The sequence below is a fragment of the Cygnus olor genome, chromosome 8 (assembly GCF_009769625.2).
Source record: "Cygnus olor isolate bCygOlo1 chromosome 8, bCygOlo1.pri.v2, whole genome shotgun sequence".
Lineage (NCBI taxonomy): Eukaryota > Metazoa > Chordata > Aves > Anseriformes > Anatidae > Cygnus > Cygnus olor.
The window spans coordinates 29,263,025-29,276,338 of record NC_049176.1 but is presented as its reverse complement, the minus strand read 5'-3'; the positions used below and the strand labels follow the sequence as shown (position 1 = coordinate 29,276,338).

The window sequence follows — 13,314 nt, the reverse complement described above, 5'->3', positions numbered from 1 at the left end:
GAAAAATCACAGTTCTTAATTTTGGTAGCTATTATGAAAACAGCACTCCAGAATTACACCTTAGCCAACAGTCATAGAAAAGTCCCCGGTAAACAGTGTGCCTGGATAGTTCCACTTGACCAGGACTTTCATACAACTTAACACCACAAATGCTTGGGCTTTATGAAGGATTCCTTTTAAAGTGCCAATAATTTGCAGGTGCTGCCCTAGTTCTGGGATAAGCCATGGCTGAATGAGGGGTAGTATCACGAGGAAAGCTTGCTGTGGGGAAGAGGCATTGTGTAACTCTTCAGCTGATTTGCTGAAGAAAGAAATATTTTGGCAGTACTATTTGACATTTCCAGTCTCAGTGGGTATATCCAGCCCTACTCAAGTAGGGGGCATAAGCATCCATCCCAGAACCATAGAATAAAATATGCAGAGGTCTTAAGAGAGCTCTTCAGAAAAACAACACAGTGCTTAAAGAAATTACCCAAATTTGTGTGACTTTGATATCTCTAATGGCTAGTAGCTACTGAGATGTAATCAGTGCTGACTTCTGGCCTCTGCTCTACAACTGGAAATCTGTGTGAGCGTGTAGAGCTCTCTAAACCTCCCAGTGATTTATCTGAAGTGTTTGTTATCTGGCTCACAGATGTCTATTAAAGTGCAGTTTACAGAGAAGAGCTCAATGTGCAAAAAGGTTGAATTTTTAGCTTGTGTAAACTGCTGTTTGCCCACTGAAGTCAACAGAGTTGTCTTTTGATGAACCCCCAGCAGAGGACCTGGTCTCTAACGAACTTTCAATGTATTGTTCTTGGCTGCCTCTATGAATATTTCAGAGTGTGCTGAAGCTGGGCTCTGAATGCATTCATTCATAAACCACTGTATAAATGATCAAAGGCAAGGCTTCTTGATCTTGAATGCAATAAATCCTCTGCTTTCAGGTTTACTGGACTGGACACTATCGTAGAAATACTTGTTCCTCACATACAGATGAGGAAGCTGGAGTCAAGTATTGCTCACTTTGGACAAATGCCTCTGGAAGTCCCCAAATTGCTTTGCACATCTAACAGATTGGACAGAAGCAGCTCAGCTTCCACAAACAGCAGCGTTGGGCTGGGTACGGTCTGCCTGCATGGATCATGTCTTTGGAGACATTTGTTTACTGCTTTAGGCCACTTTAGTGGCAGAGGAGAAGGGGTGTTTACCTGAGTATCTGCAAAATGTAAGCAGAAGGAAAGGTGACTAATTTTAAATCAAGCAGTATACGTTCATATAAGCTTATTTTTGGATTTCAAACCTTTTGTTATAAATACATTGCATAGATTATTAACAAAGACTTATTTTTTTTGCGTTTGCATCTAGGTTTGTTCAGCATCTTGGAGATTTCTTTTGAGAACAGTGGTAAAGCCTTAGAACAAAACGGATGTGAAGCAGGTTTTGGGGTCATGAAACAAGTACAGACTTCTTAGACAGAATAGATTTTTCCAGCCATCCAAGTAGTTACATTCACATAAGAATTGTTTAAAGACAATATTTTCTAAGGGTGTTTATATCCAGATGATGTTAGAGAAACATGTACAATGAAGACTAACTGAAAATAAAGATCAGAACTTCTTCACCCTTTCTAGGTTTCTTACAGGAATGGTAATTCTCTCTGCAATAACGTACAGCACTGTTTCATGGGATTGGCAATGCTTAAATCTGAACTCATTCAAAATGAACACTCAAAAATACTGTACAGTTGGGATTTTCTTAACCCCATGTATATCACTGTGGATTTCCCCCATGCTATACAGGCTGAAATTTTTCAAATCAAAACCGTCTTCAGTAAGGACTCCCGTGGTGCATATCTTCCTTGCAAAGGGCAGAGAAGCAGTGACAGGTGGGAAATATAGTCTTGAGAGGCAATTTTTCCTAGGAGAAATACTTTTATTTCAGGATGAAATATTTCAACTTCAAATGTCTTAACTTCTTTCAAGTTCTTTCTCTACAGGATTGCTCACCTAGTGCTAACACTGGTCAGGTTTGCCAGAAGCCCTGTGCACGTGCTTGAAGGTACACACACTTCCAATGACTCTCTGTAGGGCACTGATGTACACAGATATCTTCATACTTCAGTTCATATTTACACATGTATTACCACCTCCTCCTTTTAGTAGGGATGGTTATCTAGAACTGCTAATTGTCGTAAACAAAGGGTCAACAAAGGGTGGTCCATTAGAAATGCTTTCGCAGGAAATGAGACGTAACTTCTTTAAATGTGAAATAAAGCTCTTTGTAAATTGTTTCCTTTAGTTAACCAAACCAAACTACATTACCTAGTAACAGAGCCTGCCATCCAGAGGCAAAAGAAATATGTGGCATGAAGACTAACTGTGAAGATTTCCTGGCTATCGGTCTATATGATACCAGTACCAACCCCATCACCCAAGATGGGTGACAACCCCATTCTGTTAGAAATTACCAGTAAGAAACAGCCCATTTCAATCAAGAGTGACAGCAGATAATGGCTGTTTGAGATCTAATTAATGATTCTCTAGACAAGTGGTAAGGCCTTGCCAGCTGCACCTAAGCTGTACCGGTGTACTGGCCAATGCTGTGCTGCTGGGCAGGAGCTGGATGTTGTGGTTTTCTGGTGTCTGGGCTTGTCATACCTCTCTGTGATCAGCAGTCTGAAATGCCTTCTGTGACTAGGTGATATCAATAGGAATTAGTGGTCTAATGCTGTTCATTGATAGTTATAGAGATAGAGAGTACCTGAGATTGCCTGCCTGAACTTATAAATGCATGTCATTTATAAAAAGTAGGGGGCTTAGCTAACATTTCCTTGCCTGCTAACTGTATCTTCATCAGAATCAGCTACGGCCACTCCTGCATACAGACAAGATCACTGCTGTGAATTTTGAAAACCCTGTGGGCTGTGATCCCCGTGGAGGGTGTATGCACCTTTCCCACTCAGAATTCAGGTTGCGTACGGCTTTTGAAGTTTTCAAGGGCTTATCATTCATGCCATGTCTTCCTATGTGTAACTGGCATTACTAATAAAAAACAGGGGCCCAAATCTGGCAAATTAGTTATTGGATTGCTCCATTCATCTGTGCTAACCTATGTATCGCCCTTCTTTGTACAGTTGTTCAAGAGGTTAATGGATAATCCTGCCCCTGTGAATAGGAATGTTGCCAGCAACAACAACTGGGACAAGATTATTGACTGTCTGAGGCAAAGCTTAGAAGATAATTGTTGTGTTTAAATGCTAATTCTATAGTATTATCCCAGTAACTTGTTGATGCATCTAAGAGTTGCTTGATGTCTATCTATACACACCTACACATGTGCACACACTTGCCTGTGGGAATTCACATGCTTCTGCTGATATGTATGCAAAAGATTCGCTGTGTTTTCTTATTTGTAAACAAAAAATGATTGGATTTACGTCCTGATAAAGGGAGCCATTCCAAACACACCACCAATTTATGACTATGTTCATCTTGCAAGCTGATCAGTTCATCCTTGTGCACTTGCAGCCACGGTTCAAGATGCAGAAGATGCAGAAATGCCACAGGACGAGCTAGGGCTGCATGTTACCAACCCCCCACTACAGGAATACTTCACCCATTGGGAGAAGCATACGCAGACCATTACATCCTTCACTCGGCAGGGTTTGTATGACATGAGAATTGCTACCTGCCACCCAATGTGTCTCATGCTGGGAGACAGGACTCTGAAGTACTGGAGCCTGGCTGTCTGCAGTCAGGGCTGCTGTACCACATCCAAAGCAAGCTCGCCAGTCAGCAAATGCTGCATTAATCTTTTGGGGAGTGTTTGTTTTGCTTGTTTTGCTAGGCTGAGTTTCAAGCAACTGATAATGTGTTTGTGAGCAGTTCTCCTGTTGCAGCCCATTTTTCAAAGGAAGTGTGAAGACCGATGCTCCCAAGGTTTGGTGGAACATGGGTGTGAAGGGTTATATATGATCCTGCTTCGATGTGTGAGCGTACAAGGCTTTCAAGTGCATGGTAATATGTCTGTGCAGGTACATCTGCGATAGTGGAGTTACAGCTCTGTGTGAAGTCTGATGAGTGTTTTTAAAAATATGCCTTGGTCGTGGTTCTTCTCTATGGGTGCCAATTCCACTCATGCAGCTACCTCACTGCAAGTGAGATGTGCGTTTGCTTGCTCAGTAATAGTCAAATTTTCAAACTGCTGAAGGATAAACTCTGAAACCTTCCGAGAATTAAATTAGATAACCACTTTATTGCTTAACAGTTTATGAGTATAGAAATGCCTGGAATTTCAGGAGGAAAATGACAATGTATATGGCTTGTCGCTACTTGCAGTGTCACTGCTCTGTCCAGCTGCATTACTGTTGTTATAGTTCTCATAGGCACTTAAAATTACATCCTTCAATACATTTATGCATTTAATTTCTCCAAGCAAAAAGGAATTTAAATACCTTTTAGGATGTGGAAAGTTAGATATGATTCCAGAGCCTCCCAGATGTGTAGGACCTTAAAAACAAGAAACATTTTTCAGGACTTTTTTAAGCTTACTCTCCATTGTTATTAACCTAATCTTTCACCTTTTCCCAGTCGCAATAAAGATGATTTCAAAGGCAGAAATGAGAAAAAATGTATTCTTTCAAATCTACCAGTTTGGGGGCCTGTTGCACACATTTTTCTGTTTCTTTGTGGTTTTAAATTACATTTCTGCTCTGAAGTCAAATCATCCGTTAACATGTTGGTCTGGAAGGCCCCAAAGCTGCTGCAGACCTGGCATGCAGCAAGCAGGCTGGCTAAATGGGGAAAGCTGTCGCTCATCCTCGCCTGCTGCAGACACAAGTGCTGTGAGAATTCCCCTGGTGCAGGAAAGTGTTGTGGTATCAGACTCAACATTTATTGGTGTAGTAACAGGAGAGTTCCTTCACGCTCAAATTAACATTATAAAACTCCCCTTCCCCAAATCAGCTGCTTAAATTGGATTTAAGGGAGGGTTTCACGTCTTGTATTTTTCTGTGTACCTCCTTGTGAAGAGTAATGCCAATCCTTATGCTCAGTCTTCAACAGTACTATGTGTGATAGGGTTGGGCTGCGTAGGACAGTTGTGTCCTATCACGTAGGGTGCTGTACAGACTGCTGCTAATGATAACGGGGATGCTGTCCAGCTCTTTGTAGTGAAAGGTCCCCAATATGGACAGACCACAGCGTGAGGAATGTAATATCAGATGTGTTAAGGTGTGGGATGCAATCCAGTGCCTACAAAATAAAAGCACGATTCCTCTTGCAGAACTTATCCTCATAATTTTCCTGAGCAAGCTTTGATTCTTTTGTGTGTATTCTAGAAAAAACAACAGGAGTGCTTTGGAAAAACAAAAGACTTTCATATGCTCTGGAATTTCTGCAGTGAGAGTGTGCAGACTTGAGGCTAGTTACTGAGAACAGTCCAATGTATAGCTGAGGGTGAAAAAATAGCCATGTCACTTCTTTGGAACCTGATCTGAAGTTCACTGAAGTGAATGAAAAGGCTCCTGTTGGTTTTAAGTGGATCCAGCCTTTACACAGTGAACAGAAGACATGTGTCTTATCTGCTTAAATGTGAAAATGTTATTGGTAATTTATGTTGATAGAAAGAGCACATAGTAACTTTCTTCCTGCATTTATATAACAGGAGGAAAAAGCTTCAAGTGCACAGTAAAAAAACATCAAGGATGCAGTTGCTTATGGCCAGCACGATGACTGTGACACAACCGAGGATTAGGCTGTTTTAAGAATATTTGATGGAAGGTAAAACATTAGACACAGGTTTCCCATTACCATCCTGCCTAAAGATGACAGCTCACCACTCTTGGTGAGACGTGTCATCGCCAAGCTTGCAGAAGGGGAGATGGTTCTTACTGAAACACTTGTGCGATGTCTTCTGATTTTGGTTCAAGTGACACAGCATTCAAAAGATTTGAAGGCCATGCAGAAGAATATTGCAGAGCAGGAAAGTGTGCAGGGATGGCTGAAGCCACTCATCAGTAACAAAAATAACATGATGCTTCATATGTGTAGGTCCTGCTTTACTTTAATAATTTGATTAAAATAACAGACTTGCTGTGGATTTTCACCAGTATTAAATCAGGTGAGAGTAAAAGAAAAAAAAAAAAAAAAGCTTTTTCTTTTCTTTAGGTATGCTGACTCAATTTGTTTGTTTCTTGGGAATGCTGAAACAAACAAACAAAATGAATAGAAATGTCAAGACACTGGATGAAACCAACATCAAAAGAGAATTCTTTTGAACTGATGAGCTGACAGCTGAAACGGTAGCAGCAGGGCAGCATCAGTCGGCAGTCAGATACTGTATGCTGGATCTCCACATTTTTTAGCCATCTTTGAGACTGATGCCTTGCATTACATGATCAGAAAACCAATTGCAGGAGGAAGTCCCTGGAACTACACCACTTGTTGTCAAAGAAACTTGCACCGTCACAAGGCATCACCTCCGCTTTCCAGACACCGAGTCTCCAGACAATTAACTCACGTCTGCTGTTACTACGTTGTTTCTCTCACACTTCTCCTGGATATGTATGAAACTGTCGAGCTGAATTACACTTTATAAGGTGATAGGGAAAAGATCTAACATCTATTTTTCCCTCTTGCAGATTTTATAGTGTGGGGGACGCTAATTTTTACAGCCTAAAACCAACCAAACAAAAGAAGTTCTGCTGCTCCTGAACTGACATCTTCCAGGTAAACAAGAACATCTGATATCACTGGCAATTATTATCACCTCTTTTTTTTTTTTTTTTTAATCTCTACTTTCGCGAGCAGATGTTAGGAAAAGCATAAGAACAAATGACTGTTTATTGAAATCTAATTTTTGACATTAAAATGAACCAAATGAGCTCAAAAGGAGAAATATAGGCCTGGACTGAAGTCTGGCATCACCTTTTCAATCCCATGTCAGACTGCTTTAATGTAGTGCAGCCCCACTGCTTAGGACAATATAACCTTAGTACATATGCATGATGCCTTCTGTGCAAACGAATCCAACTGTTGCAAAAAGGGCCAAATTCAACATCTCAGCAATAGCTGAGGATGACCAAGTTCTCGAGGTATTTATCAGCAATCCTACTTGACAAGTGATGTCTTCTTAATGACTTTCAGCAGTGGAGACAGGTAGTAAATAGGGATATATCATAGAATCATAGAATCATAGAATATCCTGAGTTGGAAGGGACCCATAAGGATCATCAAGTCCAACTCCTGGCACCGCACAGGTCTGCCCAAAAGTTTAGACCATGTGAGTAAGTGCACAGACCAATCTCTTCTTAAATTCAGACAGGCTTGGTGCAGTGACTACTTCACTGGGGAGCCTGTTCCAGTGTGCAACCACCCTCTCAGTGAAGAACCTCTTCCTGATGTCCAGCCTAAACTTCCCCTGCCTCAGCTTCACACCGTTCCCACAGGTCCTGTCACTGGTGATAACAGAGAATAGGTCATCTGCCTCTCCACTCCCTCTCGTGAGGAAGCTGTAGACTGCAATGAGGTCTCCCCTCAGCCTCCTCTTCTCCAGGCTGAACAGGCCCAGTGACCTCAGCCGCTCCTCATGTCTTCCCCTCTAGGCCCTTCACCATCTTTGTCGCCCTCCTCTGGACACTTTCCAACAGTTTAATGTCCTTTTTGTACTGTGGTGCCCAGAACTGCACACAGTCCTCGAGGTGAGGCCGCACCAGCGCAGAGTAGAGCGGGACAATCACTTCCCTCGACCGACTAGCAATGCCGTGCTTGATGCACCTCAGGATACGGGTATATTTGAAGGACTTGGCTATGATAGGAAAATTCACTGCATGAAGTGTTTTCTACGTTAGTGAGATCTTTTCGCCATGTTGCTTGAAAAGTTCAGGTTTGCCATTCCCTTCACTCTGTTAGAAGCTATGCAGCTTGTTCCACACATTTGCTCCCTGATTTTTTCCCATATGTTTGAAATGTTCTTGCGTTGTGCTGTTTGGTAGGTAATTTCCTGCCAAAGCCAGAGCAGAAAGCTTATGCAGGGTTTCCTTCAAAGTAGGCATTTTCTACACAAATGAGAATTACTCATTGAATTTGTTCCACTCAGGGTTTGTTATGTGTGCGTGTATTCTTTGCTAAGTGTTTTAGTAAATACTAAAATCTCAGGTATGTTAAGGTGATCAGCAAAATTCATGCCAGTATTAAATGAATAATTGTGGAAAATGAGTTTAACTGTGCTACATAAAACCTGTAATGCTTATGGCTATGTTCTTTAACTAAATGGTTAAACTCTGCGCTTAGATCAATTTGTCCAGGATGGTAGGAAAGGAGAAAAGAAATGGCAGTGAACTTGCAGTGAACAACATGCAACCATGTGAGAGGATTATTTGGCAAATGATGATAGGCAGTTGAGGCTTTGGAAAACTTCAGGAAACTTCATTGCTTCCATTAGAAAACTGTTAATGGAGAGGAAAGCAAACAAACAAACAAACAAAAAACCTAAACCTATTTAATTTTTCAAGTAGCTCTACTAATTTTTGAGATGTCTATCAGGTTCCAAGTCAAAAATGATCACCAATTGAAATGATCACCATTGAAATGATCACAAATTCCAAAAAATAACAATAAAAGCTTAGTAAGAAGAAAACAATGCTGATGCTTCATTAGTAAGATCAGTAGTTAAATTACTATGCTTTTTTTTGGGGGGGGGGTTGGTTAAGACTCTGAACCTATTTTCACTTCTGTATAAGTATTGCAATTCATCTACACTGCTTTTGTACTCGGTCTTGTTCTGATCTTTCTCAAAGCTCAAAGACACACTTTGGCTGTGCACCTCTGGCTATTAGCCCTGTGGATTTCTTTTAGAGATGAGTTGGAGGCCAAGAGACATGAACTAAACAGCACATTATCCAGTTTTGCTCATGGAGTGGACCCCATTTTGTGAGCAGTACAGCAGGAAGAAATATATTGTTAAACTGATTTTCTACTTGCTGCTTGATTCATGGTGGCAGGTCAAAAATGTTGTGGCTCATGTGGCCATTTGAATGACCTTTCATCTGATTTTAGCCCTGTAAGTTGGACTCCCATCCTCTTAAGTACAAGCTTTTCACCAGAGGATTGGAAATAGTTACTTGTGCCAGTTAAACTCTAGACTGTCCTTTTAAAGTCCAAAACAGGGACTTGCAGAGCCTTTGGATCTGCTGGCATGCATTTCAAGGTTCTGAACATGTAGGACAGAATTTGGGAGGAGGGAGAATTCTCCTATTTCAAGAGCCCAGGTATACCAGGTCACCGCAGATTTGCTGCTGTGCTGGTGGGGTCCCGGTAGGGTCCCTCTGGCTGCAGTGAAGCAAAACCCTGCTTAATGACCCCATGAGGATCTGAAAGCTTTTTCTAATTAAGAAACCTCCTCTGCTTGGGTTCATTGAACTGTATGGACTTGCCATGGAGGAAGGAGCTTTATTTAGTCTTTAGGATTTGCAGGCTTTGAAAATCAGTTCCTGAATTTGGGTTCTTCCTTTAAAAAATCCCTGTTGCAGATTACTCCTTGGAGTTTAAAGAATAGATGTTCTGCTGTGGGATTTGTGGGAAAATGAAGCCTATAACTTATCTGTAACTGCCTAATGATGTTTGATAGTTCACATTTTTTAAAACTACTATAAAAAGAAGCCTTCTAATTTTGCTAGGTGGAATACTAATGGGGGGAGGGAAGGAGGTCAAGAGGAGCAGAGATCAGGGAAGACTGTGGCATAAGCTTTCCCTTCTGTTACCTGCAGGCACATTTAAACCAGCTGTTGCTCTATTAAAGAGGATTTTAAACATCTAAGATATGCACAGATATACAACACATTTATTCTGTTAGTTTGACCAAGCGTTTAGAAACAGCATCCTCTACTTTTAATACTCTCCGAAGGCTGCAATGCCTGGAGCTTTCCTCTTGCCATCTCACCTGGTAAGAGCCCCCCTGGCAGGCAGACCTGGGTAAGCTCAGCCATTTCTCCTCGTATGGGTGAGGACTTCTCAAGGTTTGATGTCCTGCCCCATCAGAAGCTCTGGCTGGGGTGTACACTCTTTAGGTTACTGGTGTGTCCATGCCCTCATGTTGACACCTATTCTCCTGCCCACCTCTGAATAAAGTTGAGCGACCAGGTCCCCGTGGTAGCCATCAGGAAACACCAGTGAAACCAGTGGAGCTGATTGTGCCAAGACCAGAGTCAGGAGCAATATTTTAAGTGGCAGCAGCCAACATGATCTATTGTGAGAGTGGGCAGTGCTGGACCTCCGTTCTTCCCTTGCTCCCCCTCCCTCATATTTATAGGTTTCTAATTTCCGCTGGATAATGAATATCACTCTTCATTATAATTATGTTAAAAGGTACCAGCATGATGATTCAGAAACCCTTGAAGATATAGTCATATTTTCAGCAACAGATGGATTTAACACTGCAGATGGAGTGTTAAGAGTGCAGGTAATAACAAACTCAGCAATGTACTGTACTGAAATATAATTGGAAAGTATTAATCATATATTGGTTACTTCAGCTTCACTAAGTAGATGTTTAATTTTCATCAATCTTTTTACCAGATTCCCGGAAAGGTTTCTGTGTAGACAGAGTGTGGCTTCTAGGTGAAACGATTGCCCAAGTTATTAATGACCAAGGCCTTGATCTCGCAGGCATGTGCCCATGGCTTACCCAGGCATGCAGAATAAAAATCATTTGTGTTAATAAGGCTGTCAGATGGGACCCCTTTCATATGGCCTACAGTTTCAGCTGGTGAATAGTCAGTAGTAAAACTGAGACCCCTCCGAACTCAGGGGCTGTGGGAGACCCGCCAACAGGAACTGCTGGCTGCAGATTTGGGGCAGAATGCAGGCAATTTGAAAAGCCCAGTTTATGGAGGTAAACCAGGGCTTTAAATCTTCGCAGAACTGGTTCTTAACATGTCAACAAAACTGGGAAAGATTGTTTTCTTCCTATTCCTTGCTATTTTCTCCAAGTACAGGCCTTTTGAAGTTATCTGCGTACAGCAAAATGTTGGATACTCTTTCTGTAAACCCATAATTTTGACTGGTTTTTAAAATGCCTCTTCCTAGGGGTTGCATTTGAAGCCTGGATTACTCAGGGGAGTTTTGGCTCTGAGTGGGCCATGCAGGACCAGGGGAATCAGTGATGATGCCTGGTTGCATACCATGACTCTGATTCTTTAATTAACAGTATTTATAAGTAAGATTTCATACATAGGATCAGAAAGCGGCCCGTGCTCTGGTTTGTCACCTGGGGATGCAGGGAGTGCTGTAGGGCAGATCTCCAGCTTGCACAGCATAAATTTCCATCCATTTTATGGCAGGAACATAAAATATGCTCTTTTTGGTGAAAGCTGATATATTTTCTTTTGACTACGCTTCTGTGGGTGCTGTACCTCAGATGGTTTATGTTCACATTCTTCGCTGTGGGTTTTGGCACCTGGTGAAGCTGCATCACGGAGTGGCTGAGGTCAGAAGGGTCCCCTGGGTCCCCCCCTGCCCCAGCAGGGCCACCCTGAGCAGGGCCCACCCCACATCCAGGCGGCTTTGGGAGCCCCCAAAAAGGGAGATCACAGCCCCTCTGGACAGCCTGTGCCAGGGCTCCCTCACACTCCAACACATCTCCACTGCCTTCCTTTGTAAGTCCCATGAAATACTCTGGCTGAATGCTTTGGTCTTTAGCTGAAATATTTAGTTTTCTAGTGGTTTTTGGATCCTGAGAATGTAATAAAAATCTGGAATTCTCTCTGGAAAGTTGACTCTCACTTGATGGTACAATAAAATCCTACTTTTTTGTCTTGGCTGATGAGAAAAAAGATCAGGTAACAAAATTCAACATGTCTGGAAATAAAAATCGCCATGACTGGAAACCACAGGTGACCACGCTACAGTGCAGGATTAGTGCACTCTCTACTTTCTGACAGGTATCTGTACCCCTGAGAGATGCAAAGAGGTACTGATCGATCGACCGTGATAATCGAATGAAGGTCTGAGAGTGTAAGTGACTCAAAATGTGGTGTCTCTTTATGGGTACCAGACAAGATGACTTGTCTGTAATACAGGTTCCCACACTGCTTGCTGCTAGCATGTGAAAACAAATAATAATTTTCTTTTATTTTCATTCGCACTTGGAAATCATCCCTCCCTATCCTCCGTTCTTATTCCATCCAGACTATGGGGGTGAGTGCGAGCCCCAGAGCCGTGGCAGGGATCACAGGCAGGGCTGGGTGTCCAAGCCAGGACCACCTCCGAGCTCTCCCTGCACCATGTGCCGAAGGTGGTGGCATGGAGCTGACTGATGTACGTGACTGCACAGCTCCAGCATGGGGGTGATACAAAGGACAAGAGTCGTGGTGGATCAATTGTCCCAACTGGATGCGATCTGAAGACCTGTGTACATACCGGTAGGACAGACTTTTGATCTTCATGGCAGTGTTTGTACTTTCCTTCTCTCTCTCCCTCTTTTTTTCTTTTTGTCCTTTTTTATGAAAATTAATTGTATCAAAAGTGGTTTAAATTGTCAGGCTTCTTAGCCTTAATTTAAATCATGCGTTTCAAAACTTGTTCTGCATTAGTAGCACGGAGTTTGGTTCCTGTGGAGAGGTTCAGCCTCACTGTGCACCAGCGGGACAAGGACATTTGGTACTTGTTTGTGAGAAGCAGGCAGATAATGCATTGCATATACATGTAAATAACGTAACTTAATACCCATCAAAAAACTGTCTATTTCTGTACAGAAGGTACTAAGAGGCAATAGATCCGCCTTAATAAATCATCTCATACTTTACTCTAAAAGGCTTTAAACTCCAGGGGACTGAGCCTGGAGGGCTGCTGCTCAGACCAAAGGGGACTGAGTGACTGGGTGCAGCTTACATCACCGGGATTCACAAGAACTGCAGAGCTCTGATGTCACTCCATTAACTTTGGGATTTCTGCCTGTCCCTGTTTGCCCTGCGTCGTCTTAGGGTATGGGGTTTGATGGTTCTAATTACTGCAAAGATTTTTTTTTTCCACTTGTGGCAAACTGTTTTCAGATGAAAATTGCAACTCAAGCAAAATCATGAGCCGCTGTCTTTATGAAGGCATTTTATTTGCTAACTCAAGCTGTGTGAAACTTGCTTGATATATCAAAAAAATGAAGGTAAAGTGTATCTAGTATTTTAAAACTTGATAAATTACTGACACCGGGAAAATGCCCTGAGTTAATCAGTCTGATGGTTTTGTCACCATTTGTCCCTCAAGGATTCAGAAGTAGTGGATCACGCTCTGATGTTGGTCTGCTCTCATCATTCAGAAGAGAGAAAACAAACATTCCTGT

General features: G+C 42.1%; 1 long non-coding RNA gene across 7 annotated transcripts in view; it reads left to right on the top strand.

Annotated features, from left to right (window-relative positions):
- The window catches only part of LOC121074081, a 51,900-nt gene that overhangs the window by 7,692 nt on the left and 30,894 nt on the right, over positions 1-13,314 (top strand). For 2 of the 7 annotated variants that reach the window (XR_005822105.1, XR_005822099.1), the window contains exons 4-6: positions 927-6,710; positions 10,347-10,440; positions 12,168-12,400. This is a non-coding gene — a long non-coding RNA (uncharacterized LOC121074081). The remainder of the gene's footprint in view (positions 1-926; positions 6,711-10,346; positions 10,441-12,167; positions 12,401-13,314) is intronic. The other 5 variants (XR_005822100.1, XR_005822104.1, XR_005822103.1 and 2 more) reach the window with 5 other exon arrangements.